General features: G+C 53.7%; 1 protein-coding gene and 1 pseudogene across 1 annotated transcript in view; both read right to left on the bottom strand.

The window, feature by feature from the left end:
* SBK1 (SH3 domain binding kinase 1) overlaps positions 1-2,393 on the bottom strand; it is a 54,623-nt gene extending 52,230 nt beyond the window's left edge. Inside the window, exon 1 of the mRNA XM_015559506.1 lies at positions 1,607-2,393. The gene's annotated coding sequence lies outside the window, so the exon portion shown is untranslated. The remainder of the gene's footprint in view (positions 1-1,606) is intronic.
* Positions 1-2,644, bottom strand: part of LOC102762601 — a 16,581-nt pseudogene extending 13,937 nt beyond the window's left edge.
* Between the last annotated feature and the right edge of the window lie 9,287 nt (positions 2,645-11,931).

Genomic DNA, 11,931 nt, shown 5'->3' with positions numbered 1-11,931 from the left:
TGAGGGAGGAGGGCAGGAACTCATGGCTGCTCACCTGGGGGCTGATTAAAATTACACATCCATCTCCTCCAAGACCCGAGGCTGCAACGTCGCCAGGACAGCGTGTACTTTTTAACAATCAACTCAGATGATTCTGATGTCCTGTCTCCCCATGTCATATTCATTCATTCATTCATTCATTCATTCATTCATTCAACAAGCATTTTGAACTCCTGCAATAAATATAGCGATGCTTTAGGGGTTCATTGCTTTGGAGTTCGAGAAGCACTTCCGCACCTATGATCTGGCTTTCTGAGTCTCCTAACTTGGTCTGGACTATAAGACAGAGCAGCAGGGCTCCTGGGGTGGCCAGTCTTCCCTGACCCAGCGCACAGTGCACCCACGCCTATCCAGGCGCCCAGCGCTCGGCCACACTGACCTGTTTGCTTGTCTGTCTCGCCCAGCAGGCTGTGACCCCGGGAGGGCTGGGCTCCAGCCCCATGGCACGCCCTGGCCTCTGTGGGTGCTCAGTCACTGACGACCGTGGCAGGAGCATCCCCTCATTTTGCAGATGAGGGGACAAAGGCCCACAGAGGGAAACTTACAGATCAGGAGTCTAACAGAGATCCAGGGAGGAAGCGGCCCAGGCAGCAGGCGCCCACCCCGAGCCCCAGCTCTCCTGCGAAGGGCCAGAGGGGCACCTGGGCTGGCCCTGAGCCTGCCCTTCTCCCCGCCCAGGGCAGTGCTGACTTAGGCGGTGACGGAGGCGTGGGCGGGCTGGGTCACAGCAGAGGTGACCTTTGTCTTCCCTTTAGATTTGCTGTCCATCCTGGGAGCCTGAGGTCACAGGTTGGGTAATGCATTCCCTGCAGATGGGGGTGGGGAGAGCTGGCAGTAAGGACAATGGTCTCTAGGGCACGAACCCCGACCTCGGCACAGTGCACAAACCCTATTCCTCATGGTTACATAGAAGCCACACGTGCTCCCACAAACATGTACGTACACTCACAATCACACACTCACCCCCAAATACCCAGTCACACAACCCTTCACTCCCCCTGAGCCCCCCCCTCACACACACACGCATATACACACACACAGATATTTCCACTCATTAATTAATTTAACAAAGATTCAATCCTACTAGGGGTCGGTTCAGTGCAGGGAGTAAAGGTGACTCTCAGCTCCGGGTGGAGCTGGGCGTCCCTGAAGGACTTCCCGGAGGAGGAAGCGTTGTAGCTGGGCCGGGATGGGCTGGGGAAGAGAAGTCTGGGCAGGGTTTCCCTGAGGGTGAGTGTAGGGAGCAGAGAGAGATGGGGTGGGTGGGGTCAGTTAGATCACACAGCCTCCGAATGCCCGACTGAGTGTCCATTTCATCCCGCGGGAGCCGGGAGCCAGGGCGGGCTCTGAGCAGGAGGCCATGACCACACGGGAGAGGACAGAGGGTCCCGGTAGGTCCAGGACAGGGGAGACAGAGGAGGGACAGGTGGGGGATCTGAGAGTCTGGTGCAGGGAGGTGGCGATGGATGGTAAGCAGTGGACCGAGGGACTCGGGCGCAGGCCTGCCAGGCCCCAGGGTCCCCAAGTCGCTAGTCCTGCCCACCCACTGCCCACCAGGGGCACTGACCTCTGCAGTGGGACCTCTTCCAGCAGCTCCTCCTCCTCCTCCCTGTGGAAGCAGATGAAGCAGAAGGTGGGCACATCCTCCGGCCCACAGCCCAGGGGCCAGGGGGGAGGCAGCTCCAGGACAGGGCAGGGGTGGCCGGTGGGCGGCTCGGCAGCATCCTCCGCGGTCTGGGCAGGGGTCCCTGAGCCAGAGTGCTCCAGGGTCAGCAGCCTGCTGGCCTCGGGGCCTCGTGCCCGCCCCCCTGCCACCTGTGCCTTTGCACTCAGGTTGCCCGTCGCCTTGGTGGGTGGAAGAGCCCGGGGCTCTGTCCGACCGGGACTCCTGCCCTGACCCACGGGCCTTCCAGGAGCAGTGCTGGGCCTTGGGCGGCAGCGCCTGGACGCCCGCGCTCAGAGGGGCTCACTGTGGGACGAAGGTCCAGCAGGGCCCCCGTGCCCTCAGCTGCCCACTCTGCTGCTGCCTGTCAGAGGCGAGGCTGGGAGGAGAGGCTCAGGTGTCCCGGCCGTCTGTTCATCTGTCTATCCAGGCGTCTGCTCCTCCCTGTGCAGCCAGCGCGGCAGGAGAGGTGGTTTCCCTAAGAAAGTTTGTTCTCCTGAAGTGGGTGGCACCGGTGGCCTCCAGGAGGGAGGGTCAGGACCCGCAGCTGAAGGTGGGAGAGGGCCGGGTGAGGCTGGCACAGTGCCCACACTGTCCCCTAGAGGAGTTCTGGGCCCTGGGGTCCTCGCTGGGCTCTGCCTCTGCCCAGACTGGAGCTCTCTCCCTCAGTCCCTGCTCCCTGCTCCCTCGGACTGGGAGCCGCTCTGGCAGACCGCTAGGCTGTGGGTATTAATAGCTCCACATTCTTGCTGAGAAGCCGGGAGGTTAACTCCTTCCCTGCCAGAGCTGTTGGGGTGGCGAGCTGGGAGAGCAGGTGGCCACACCACAGAACAGCGGGAAGGGCGTGGCCTCCGTTCTGCCCCCGACTGAACCTGGCCTGCCCCTCGAAGGACCCTCGGAAGCCACCTCCAGCATCTGTACCTCGGAAGCCACCTCCAGCATCTGTACCTCGGTCAGAGAGCCCTGGCCACTTGCACCCTCCACACATACTTCAGGGAGCCGGGTGGGGCTGGTGGCTCAGGGCAGCACCTCTGGGACTCTGGGATGGTCAGGGCTCTGAGCTCCTGAGAGCATCCCAGACGCCTCCACTCACACATCTCCCCTCAGCTCCCTGGGTTCCCCCTCCCCGCCCCTCGCTCCCTTAACAGTCAGCATCACTGCCTCCGGGTCCAGTTACGTGGCCGGCTTCCCGTGGGGCCTGCCCTGATGTTCCGCACACAGCTCCCGTGGGACCCGGAGATGCACTGCACACAGCCATCTGTGCCGCTGGGGCGTGTGAAGAGGGTGGGTGTGGGGGAATCCCAGGAGAAGCTGTTCGCTTGAAAATGTTTCTTGAGCATCTGCTATGTGCCAGGCACCCAGCGAGGAAGAGGGCAGACCCCACTCCTGCCTTCGTGGGCTGGGGCTCCTGGTGGGAGGCCCCTGGGGCCGCAGGCATCCACATGGTGCCCTGTGTGAATTGGGAACCGGTGCTCCAAACAGCTTGTCGTGTGGATAGCAGGCCGGCTTTCAGTCCCACTCACCTCCTCTGCAATTTACAATTCGCACAGCCAGGGGTGTGGGAGGTATGCATGCCAGATCGGGCCCTCCCAGGGCTCTGAGGAGGAAGGATGGGTGGGAGGAGGATGGAAGTGGGAACGTGGGTCAGCGGAGGGGTGAGGAGGTGGGTGGGGTCAGCTGAGTTGTTGAGGCTGAGCACAGGGACGCAGGCAGATGGTGTGTGTGTGTGGGGGCGGGTGCTGGTCTCCACGCCCTGCACCTTCAGAACTGCAACAGCGTGTGGAGGAGGGTGCCTTTTTCTAATTGGCCCACCCAGAGGGCTTCCTCATTTGAATTAGTCTCTCCAAAGGGGGTGACTTTCTCTGACTTGCACTAAGGAGTCCCCTAGGCTGGGCTGGGGTGATGACACAGGGCACTGGGTTCCAGGGTGGGCTCTGCTACAGACCTGCGTGCTTTGGGCCGGTCGCTGTCCCTCCCTGGAACCACAGATGTAGAGACTTAGAAGCCAGCGAATCCAACCTCTATGAGCCCAGGAAGGGCAGACCCTCTGAGGCCACGTGGGGACACACAGCAGAGCAGAGCAGCGCTCCCAGCTCCTGCCAGTGCCGGCTCCATGCTCCAGGGCAGCCAGGATCATGTGCCTCAGACCTGGGTTTTCTCTGGGAAGAGGACAGGGGGCGAGAAGAGGCGTGGATGTTAGGGGACCAGGAGGAGGGAGGGCAGGCCAGGCTGTGGCTCCCTGAGGTGGGAGAAGAGGGGTCAGGCTGCTCCAGGCCTCCAGTCACCCCTTGCCTTTCCCTGCCCCCCACCCCCCCACCCCCCCCCCCCCGCGCGTCGCGAAATTTTTGTGCACCGGGTCCCTAGTATATATATAGAAGGCTAATATGCTAAGTGTCCCTCTCCCCCCCCCCCCCCCCCCCGTTGTCATTTGCGAATGTTAATTATTCACGAAGCTGCTGTTGTGCCTGGTTTAATGCACACTGATGGCCTTCTCTAGCTAATGGGGAAAATCAATGAGTTTTAATTCTCAGTGGCTGCGAAGCTCTGTCTGTCTCCCGTTTGAGTGGCTGGGCCTGGTTGGGGCTGGGAGTGGGCTGGAGGCTCAGACCCAGTTCCCAGGAGCCTGGCACTCAACCTTTCCCTCTCTCCCCCTGACCCCTTGACTCCAGCCTGAGGAGGGATGATAAGAGTCAGCAGGCAGCTCCAAACTCTGCCTCAAGCATCTTGGTGGGTCTAAGTCCTTAAATCTCAGCCATTCACCTCCTGGTCCCTCCCCCAAAAGAGACCGTGGCCCCTGCTGGCCCCTGCTGGCCCCTGCTGGCCCCTGCATCGGACCTATGGCCAGAGGTGAGCCAGCAGAAGCAGCCCCACCAGGCTGGGAGGCTGAGACAGGCCTGCAGCTCTTGGCTCTGCTGGTTTGGGGCCTGGAGGAGGCTGCCCTGCTCACTACGTGGCCGGCTCAGCCTGGTCGTCCTTCGGGCTCAGGCCCGGCGCAGACCTGGCCTGGGCATGGGGAGGAGCTGCCCAGGCCTCACTTTCCTGAAGAGCCTTTCATACTGACTGACACCGTTTCTAGGAGAAGTTACACATTCAGTTACAGAGCCAGACAATTTCTCTGACAGGACTGAGACCCGGGAACATTTCCGGGGCATTAAGAGTGCTTCCCAGCCCAGGCTCCCCTCTCCCGAGTTAACATCCTTATGAACCTGTAATTACCTTGTGACCAGAACACCTGTATCGCACTGTGCGTGTGTGCGCGTGCGCGCGTGTGTGCATGTGTGTGCGTGTGTGTGTGTGCGCGTGCGTGCGTGCGTGTGTGTGTGTGCGTGTGTGTGTGAAAAGCATTAATCAGCCAGGCATAAGCATGTAAGACACACCGCGGTCCTCGTAATGCTCTTTTCGGGATTCCTAATGCTTCCAGAACACAATGAGCCTCCAAGAACGGAGGAGGCCTGAGATGTCGTGACCTTGAGAGTCCCTGCTTGCTTCCCAAAGAACCCAGGCCTCCCCCTGGACCCAGGGCCCACGCCCGGCTGTCTGCTGGGTTCCCAGCGAGGGCTGTGGCCTCCGGAACCCAGGAAGCAGGGCACGGAGAATGGTGAGTGCCAGGCCTCACATCCTGTCTACCCAGGCCCTGTCCTGGCCTCTAGACCTCCCCACCCCACCGAGGCCCCCACGGACATGGGCCATCCCAGGATCCCAGGCCAGACAAGGAGCTCCCGAGGCATGGCTTCCCAGTGGGGCAGACTGGCTCGAGCCCTCTCCTTTCTTTTCTTTTCTTTTTAAAAATCCTCACCAGAGAATGTTTTTCCATTGATTTGTTTAGAGAGAGTGGAAGGGATGGAGAGGAGGGGAAGACAGAGAGAAATATCAAAGTGAGAGGGACACATCGATTGGTTGCCTACTGCACATGCCCCGACAGGGGCCGAGGACGAACCTGCAATGGAGGTGCATGCCCTGGGCCGGGAATCAAACCCTCGACCCTTCGGTCTGTGGGCACTCTAACCACTGAGAAAACTGGCCAGGGCTTGGATCCCTTTCTGACATTTAATTTCCATTCCCACCCCCACGCTCTCTTCTTTTCTTTCTTGGATTTAGGTGGGCAGAGGGCTTCGGTAATCCTTTTCCATTCACAGCACATTGCTATTCTTGGTCCATGCGGGGGCCCCACTCTTGTTTTCATTAATTCCTCTATTCCCTTTTACCCCCATGAATGGTGGGGGTGCGTGGGAGATGGCCCTTCTCGCTCTGGTAAGTAGGGTGCAGCCAAGCAGCTGTAACAAAGAGGCCCCACATTACAGTGGCTCAAACAAGTCTTCCGACAGATTACTTAGGACCACAGGCCAAAAGTTTTATTTCAGGTTTGCCATGAGGAAGGAGGCTGGGACCATGCTGGTTGAAAGAGACCTTTCCCGCCCTAACCCGTTTGGCTCAGTGGATAGAGCGTCAGCCTGTGGACTGAAAGGTCCCAGGTTCGATTCTGGTCAAGGGCATGTACCTTGGTTGCAGGCACATTCCCAGTAGGAGGTGTGCAGGAGGCAGCTGATCTATGTTTCTCTCTTATCAATATTTCCAACTCTCTATACCTCTCCCTTCCTCTCTGTAAAAAAAAAAAAAGAAGAAGAAGAAAGAAAGAAACCTTTCCCTTTTACAGGAAAGAGAATGGTTAGCTATTCTTGGTTCTGCCAGACACTGGAAAAAAGAATGTCTGATTCTACCCAGCCGGCGTGGCTCAGTGGTTGAGCATCGACCTATGAGCCAGGAGGTCACAGTTTGCTTGTCAGTCAGGGCACATGCCCGGGGTTGTGGACTCAATCCCCAGTGTGGGGCGTGCAGGAGGCAGCTGATCAATGATTTGCTCTCACTATTGACTATTGTATCTCTTTCTCCCTTTCGCTTCCTCTCTGAAATCAATAGTGTTATATTTTTAAAAAATGTCTGATTCTGATCATTGGCTGCCTGAGTGGGTGACAGCTGAGGGGTGGAGGAGGCGGTCCAGCTGATCAGAACGTTGCCTCAAGAAGGCCGGTGTCTTACCCGAAGGAGCTTGTGCATTGCAACACGTTTTGTAGCAAACCAGATTTGGTCCAAGTTTTCTTTATCACAAGGTGGGATTTTATTCCTCTTCAGGCAACAGTCTGGAGGGAGGTGGTCCTCTTGGTTGAAGTGGCTTATGAGCACTTTGGTTGTTGTTTTAAATATATTTTTATTGATTTCAGAGCAGAAGGGAGAGGAAGAGAGAGAGAGAGAGAGAGAGAGAGAGAGAGAGAGAGAGAGAGAGAGAGAGAGAGAGAGAGAGAGAGAGAGAGAGAGAGAGAGAGAGAGAGAGAGAAGTCAATGATGAGAGAGAATCATTGATTGGCTGCCTCCTGCACGCCCCACACGGGGGATTGAGTTCGCAACCCAGGCATGTGTCCTGACCCGGAATCGAACCGTGACCTCCTGATTCATAGGCTGATGCTCAACCACGGAGCCAGGCTGGCTGGGCACCATCCGTTCATGTTTTAGTCCTCAAGGAGGAAAGATGGAGTGAGACCAAGTGGCATTCCTCACTTCCACTCATTCTGTCACCACCCTGTTGGTCTCCTAGCATCCAGGGAGATGGGAAATTCAGTCTCTATCTGCACAGCCAAATGCATGAGGTGGGGACAGCAGTGCGGTCCCTCGGAAGGAAGAAGGGAGAATAAACACAGTTACAGTGATGGGGGCCTAATTCATAGCTGCGGCTCCGAACCCTCCTCTCTGCTTCCTGCCACAAACTGTTTGCCAGTCCACGTGTGGGCCTTTCTAATTGAGGAAATGTATGGAACCACCAATCTGATTGGGACCAAAAGGAGAGAGGCTCCAAGATGCAGATTATGGGATTTGTTTAAATCTCCCAAGGAGAGCTTTCAGTTTTGCATGGAGGGTTCGAGAATGCATTACTGAAGGTGAAGACAGAGAGAGAGAGAGAGAGAGAGAGAGAGAGAGAGAGAGAGAGAATTAACTCCAGGGAAAACAAAAAGTTGTACAAGAAAGGAAATGTAGTCATAGTATACTATGTGGCTGAGCTGTGAATATTATATATACAGGCATAACGATATAAATGCCAACAATTCTTTTAGCCACGAAGGGTATATAACTACTTTGGGAGGACGAAGACAGGATGCCTGCGTATGGGAGAGTGGGGCAAGGGTATAGGTTTTCTTTCCTTTTTTTTCTGATAAGAGAGAGAAACATTGATCAGTTGCCTCCCATATGAGCATGACCAAGGATCAAACCTACAACCTAAATATGTGCCCTGATTGGGAATTAAACCTGCACCCTTTTGGCGTACGGGATGATGCTCCAACCAACTGAGCCACCCGGCTTTTTTTTTTTTTTAAATCCTCGTTCGAGGATATTTTTCCATTGATTTTTAGAGAGAATGGAAGGGAGGGGGAGAGACAAAGAGAGTAACATAGATGTGAGAGAGACACATTGATTGAAACACATGGATTGGTTGCCTCCTGCACGCACTCCGACTAGGGCCCTGGCCCGGGGGGGGCCTGCAACCGTGGTACATGCCCTTGACTGGAATCGAACCCAGGACTCTTCACTCTGCAGGCTGAAGCTCTATCCACTGAGCCAAACCGGCCAAGGCAGCCACCCAGCTTTTAAAAAAATTAATTTATTTTTTCCACATTATCATTTATCTAAATTTCATTTTTTATATGATAAAGTAAGATAAAACCTGTATTAGCAGATTATTTAGAACCTTGCTGTTTAACGAATGACCCATGGACCATAGCATCAGCATCACCTGGGAGATTATTAGAAATGAAGAGTCCTGGGCCCCAGCCCAGGCCTGCTGAGTCAGCACCTGTATGGTAACAAGATCCCAGGTGAGTCATGGCTCCTTAAAATCTGAAAACCTTGACAGAGAGTGGCAAATAGAAGGAAAGCTAAAGGCTCAACCCACTGCCTTCGGGAAGAGTCCTGGGGAACAGAGGGGGTGGGCTAAGGGACTGCCAATTTTTATATAAGCCCTGTACCTTTCTTTTCTTTTATATTTTTATTGATTTCAGAGAGGAAGGGAGGGGGAGAGAGAAATAGAAACATCAATGATGAGAGAGCATCATGGATCGGCGGCCTCCTGCATACCCGCTACTGGGGATCGAGCCCACAACCCAGGCATGTGCCCTTGACCGGAATCAAATCTGGGACTGTTCAGTCTGCAGGCTGACACTCTATCCTCTGAGCCAAACTGGCTAGGTACACCTTTTAAAAAAATTTTTAAACTATGTGATTTATGTTGCTAAAAAAATAAAAGTAAATCATGTGCATGATTTAAATCCCAACAATACAAAATGGAACGCAAAGGCTTCCTCCCACTGGAGACCCCCAGGCTCTCCTTCACCTTGTCAACAGCTCCCGGAGGGTCCCTTCGGAATATCCCTGTGCACGTCCAACAGATGTGTGCCTGAGACCCTGTTTACTTCTTACAGACACGAGCACAAGCAATGCATTGTTCCGCATCTTTCTATTTTCACCCAACAATATCTTGGAGATTGTTCCAAATAGGCACATATAGATCTGCTTAATTCGTTTATAGGTTGCTTTTATATGCTGTTACAGTATGCCTAGCATTGTAATCTATTTAACCATGCCCCTACTGATGGGAAAAATCGGCGTTTCCAGGCTTCTTCTGTTACAATGCTGCAATACTATTTTGTAAGTGCAATATAGGGTAGAGTTAAGGACGCAGGCCCTGGGCGTAGAATGCCTGGGGTTCGAAACCCAGGGCTGCTGCTAAGGCCAGTTATTCAGTCTTTATGCCCCTCAGTTTCTGTAGCTGTGAAATGGAGATAAAAACAGCAGTTACTTCGGAAGGTGGTTGGGAGGAATGTGTTCAACAGACATTTATTCAGCAACAGATATTTACTCTGTACCAGAGCCTAATAGACACAGGGATTCAGTGATGAACAAAAGAGGTAAAAACCCCTGCCCTATGGAGCTTCTATTCTGTTGGTGGGAGACAGATAATAAACACGATAAATTAATCAAGAACGTGACGATAAGTGCTAAGGAAGTGGAGCAAGGGAGAGGGATGGAGTGGGAGGCTTGCAATCTTAGATAAGGTGGTCGTGATGGCCTCCCTAATAAAGGACACAGAGGTGAGTGGTGAGATACAGTAACACTTGAGGGGCACGCCTTCCAGGCAAAGGACCAGGGATGGGGAATGTACTACCTCCCCAGCAGCTGCTGGCAGTGGGAAGAGCCCTGGGCCTGCACCCAGGAGCCCCAAGTCTGTCCTTGGGGACCCATACGAAAGAAGTGGAATCTTCCCCTGTGACCAGCCACCTTCTGTCGGATGAGAGAGCTGCAGCGCCACGTGACCCTGTGTTGTGATGGAGCCATGCAAAGAGCCATGGGCAATTGCCACCACTGAAGAGACCTGGCAGCCACAGGGAGGGTGCTGGGTGCCCAGCCCAGCGGGATCCCTGGCACCAGGGGACTCTGTCTCCAGGCGTAGGTCCTTCATCCTCCTGATCTAAGGTGGGGAGGAGGAACAGAGCCTGAGGGGTGGGGAATGCTGTCTTTGGGCCCACACACCTGGGCAGGCACAGCTTGCAAAGAGAAGTTTCGTGGGTGGGTGAGCGGCATGCAGATGTCAGCCAGGCGGGTGTTGGATCTGGGAGAGCAGCCCCTTAGGCCTCAGGATCTCGCCTTCTGAGTCCCAAGGAAGATCATTTCCAGAATTTCTCTGTAGATGTATTTGGGACAGCGATCTGATTGCAAGTGGAAGAGGAGTTTGCTTTGAGACCGTGATGGAGATCAAGGGTGTGCTTATTTGGGATGGCTTTGGGGGGAACTGATGGACTAGGAGGGTTTAAGCCCCTCAAGCCACTGCTTAGCATCAGCATTGCCCAGGGCGCAGGAACCAGGGTATGTGAGTCTCTCTCACCCCTCCAGCCTCCAAGGTTGCTTCTGCCACCGCCTATGGGCAGACTCCACCACCAGCACTGACCCAGCAGGAAGGTGGCTTACAGAGCCCCACTCTCCGCATTGCAAAGTGAGTGAAGGAGCTTACTCCCTGGCACCTGGGCAGGTCAAATCTGCGAGGAAGAGGTGGGTAACTCGATAGTCCTTGAAAAATACAAATCTGGATCTCACTTACTGGATACCTCACTCATTAAGGCAGAAGAAACCACAGGAGGATCCAAGGCCTCAAAGTTTTATAAAAACTATAAAAGAATCAGAAGAGCCTGACTGGCGGGGCTCAGTGGTTGAGCATCCACCTATGAATCAGGAGGTCATGGTTTGATTCCTGGTCAGGTCACATGCCCGGTTGTGGCTTCAATCCCCAGTGTGGCGTGTGCAGGAGACAGCCAATCAATGATTCTCTCTCATCATTGACATTTCTCTTTCTCTCCCTCTCCCTTCCTCTCTGAAATCAATAAAGAAAATGGGTAATGAATGATTTCTCAGGAAAATTATCTATATAAAGCACATTGTTCCCCTGACTTGACTATTATATATATATTTTTTCTTTTTTTTAAAAAAAAGGTTTGTTGTGGCCCTAGCCGGTTTGGCTCAGTGGAGAGAACGTAGGTCTTCAGACTGAAGGGTCCCAGGTTTGATTCTGGTCAAGGGCATGTACTTAGTTGCAGGGTCCTCCCCGCCTTGCCCTGGCCAGGGCTCATGCAGGGTGGTCGGGGCTCATGCAGGAGGCAACCAATTGATGTGCTTCTTTCACATCAATATTTCTCTCTGTCTTCCCCTCTCTCTTCCACTCTCTCTAAAAATCAATAGAAAAATATCCTCAGGTGAGAGTTAAAAAAATAAAAGTGTTTGTTGTGAAATTTAATTATAAAAAATCTCAAAGAGAAAGTGTTTTCCAGGTGAGAAACAAAGTTCAGAAAGCATAACTTTAAAAAAATTAAATTAAAAATATTCTACACAGCAAAAACTAACACAAACAAAAGTTATGGCCAACTATTTTTTTAAAAAAATCCTCACCCAAGGATATGTTTTTGCATTTATTTTTAGAGAGAGGGAGGGAGAGAGCAACAGAAACGTTGATGTGAGAGAAAAACGTGGACCAGTTGCCTCCCATACACACCCTGACCAGAAATCAAACTCGCAGCCTTTTGATGTACTGGACCTTGCTCCAACCAACTGAGCCACCCAGCCAACTATTTATTATTATTGATTTTATGTTTTTATTGTTGACAGTATTATAGATGTTCCCCATGGCCCCCCCCCTA

The sequence above is a fragment of the Myotis davidii genome, unplaced genomic scaffold (assembly GCF_000327345.1).
Source record: "Myotis davidii unplaced genomic scaffold, ASM32734v1 scaffold934, whole genome shotgun sequence".
NCBI classification, from domain to species: domain Eukaryota; kingdom Metazoa; phylum Chordata; class Mammalia; order Chiroptera; family Vespertilionidae; genus Myotis; species Myotis davidii.
This window is presented reverse-complemented; position numbering and strand designations above follow the sequence as displayed.